General features: G+C 31.7%; 1 pseudogene; it reads right to left on the reverse strand.

The window, feature by feature from the left end:
• Positions 1 to 272: 272 nt before the first annotated feature.
• LOC146902492 (F-box/kelch-repeat protein At3g23880-like) lies at positions 273 to 1589 on the reverse strand (annotated as a pseudogene).
• Positions 1590 to 2764: the final 1175 nt, after the last annotated feature.

Genomic DNA, 2764 nt, shown 5'->3' on the forward strand with positions numbered 1-2764 from the left:
TTTTTTTATGCTTTGAAAGTTGAAACAGAAAAATGACAACAACCAAGTTATTAGAGTCCTTAGAAAAATGACATATTGAGGCTATGATCAAATTTTTAATGAAATTATTTGAATCAAAGTTGTACCTTTGTGATCCTGATTAACATGCATAAACTCATCAGACTAATTTACCATATAACACACTTTCAAGCAGTGATCACACCATACATTTGAACACAATTCAATTACACATGCATAATAATAACTGTAAAACGCACAAAGTTGTTCATATGTCCAATAAGCATATTACAAATAGTTATCCAATAAACATTTCATGACATATTGGATCAACACATGTGGCATAGTGGCTCATGTTACAAATGAAGTCACCCAAAATTTAATAATCAAATAAATATCCAGAAAACGATCAAGGGTAATATTTAAGTACCTCGTTCTTCTTGTTTGTGTTATCTTCTTAACCTTGCTTGTTGTCACCAGGAACAGGGAGTAAAAGCAGAGACTCTGTATACATAGCCAATAGAAATACAAGTGCATCTTTACAAAAGGAGTTACGCTCTAGAAACTCTCCTTTGTCGTTATATTTCACCAACCCATAAGAACCATCTGTTACAACAATATCACCACTCTTTGTACAACATATAGGGAAAATGAAGTCGGTGGGACCAACAGGAAGAACAAGAGTCTTAGTCCAAGATGAATGCACTTTGTACTCTTCCATCACCCATATATCAATTGCATCACATCTCAAAATCCATAGACTGAGAAATCCTCTAAATACCCATAAACCACAATGTGTAGAATCATAGTCAACATCAACTGGGAGAGGAATCTCTATAAGTTTCCATACCATGACGAAAAGCCAACCAGTGAATAGCATCATTGAAGAGAAACTCTGGGTTTGGATTAAAGGAAGATGCAATTCTATAAAAAGGCAAATGGGTAGTACTTGGAAATTCCTTCCATGCATTAGCTCTCAATGAGAAAAGCCACAAGTGAGATGGCACACCATTTGAGTTTGGAATTCGATCATTGCACAATGAAACCACCAAGTAATCATCTGTTGAGTGGTCATACCCAAAACCATAGAAATGTTTATATGAATTGGAACACAAAGGTATTTGTTTGTGAACTCCGGTGGATGGATTCCATAGGTAGAGGCTTGAAGCACAATGCAACAATATAAACCCTCTACATGAACCTTTAATTCTAAGATCTAAATAAGATAGGGGACTCAAAAAATGAAGGTTTGGTGAAACGGAAACAGCAGAATCATCGTTAAGTGATGCTTCTATGTTGAAAGATTGAGTTCCAAGATGTGAATTTGATATGAGTGCAATTCTACGAGTGTGGGTTGCGGGGTTAATTTCAAAATGTGAATTTGCAAATTGGGGATCATGAGAAATAAGAGAAAACCAAGACTTACAAACACATTTAAAACGTATTAGACACTTCACTGGTAACCTTTGAAGAATTTGAACTATCAATTCACGAGGAAGAAACATTGAATTCGTCTTCATGCCTGCGTCTTCCTCTTTTACCAGTGTTGTCGTCTGTCGTCGTAGGGATGGTTCCCAACTCATTTCATTACAAAGAGCACCACTGTATCAAATGTTCGCATTTTTTTTGGTAGTACTCTTTATAATGAAATGAAATGGTGGTTGTGTTTAATGAAACTTCTTTTTGGTCTTTGCAATTTACTTTCGTGTCAATTTAGTCTCTCACAAAAATAAAATTTAAAATCCTCCCTAAAAAAATAATTAAAATTGACGACTACTTTATCATGAAATGAAAGGGTGGTTGACTGATTGTGTTTAATGAAACTTTTTTTTTGAAGGAAGTGTTTAATGAAACTTATTTTTGGTCTTTGCAATTTTTATTTTAGTGTCAATTTAGTCTCTCACAAAAATAAAATTTAAAATCCTCCCTAAGAAAATAATTAAAATTGACGACTACTTTATAATGAAATGAAAGGGTGGTTGTGTTTAATGAAACTTCTATATTGAAGACAAAAGTTTTTGGCTATGTTTAATGGAGTGGTTAATATGTTATCAATACGAAAATTTGATGACTATTTTGAAATTTATTTTTATCGAGATTAGATTGATGGGTACAAAAATTGTGAAGAACCTTATAAAAAAAAATTGGGAAGAACCAAAACGATGTTTCACTTCATATTTAATTTAATTTTTTGCATCAAAATGCAAGTTTTCATGTACTACCCCCAAGAAAAACAAGTTTTCACTATCCTTAGATTAAAAATAAATTTCACTATCCTTTCGACCTTAATGTTTTTTTTTTTTTGGTTGTGATAATGGTTATTGATAGCTTTAATAATTATTATTTTTATTAATATTTTTTTTCATAGGTTCTCTCTAGCATCATAGATAATATTATCATGCGTCGAACAAGTGAATATCTTTCGATTAGAATTCGAATCTTAATTTGTTACGCTGTATTGGTCTCCTTAGATGGAAAGTTATTTGATTTCTCATCTACACCCTTTGGTTACTATTATAAGAAGAAGAAAAAAATATTTAGATTCATTCAACTAATTATGTATGTGATCTTTATTATAGGCCACATATATCACTTAATGAATAAATCTAAAATGTTGATTTTTGCTTATAATAGTAATCAAATGGTGTATTAATTTATGTAGTGATATCATACTAACATAAGAATGGTGTGTTTTAAGGTTATTGCTATATAGACCTTCCATAGTTAAACAATCCATTAGATTTATCAAATTATAACTTCTGATCAC

The sequence above is a fragment of the Medicago sativa genome, chromosome 8 (assembly GCF_051527215.1).
Source record: "Medicago sativa cultivar Bolivia chromosome 8, Bolivia_mono, whole genome shotgun sequence".
Classification (NCBI taxonomy): Eukaryota; Viridiplantae; Streptophyta; class Magnoliopsida; order Fabales; family Fabaceae; genus Medicago; species Medicago sativa.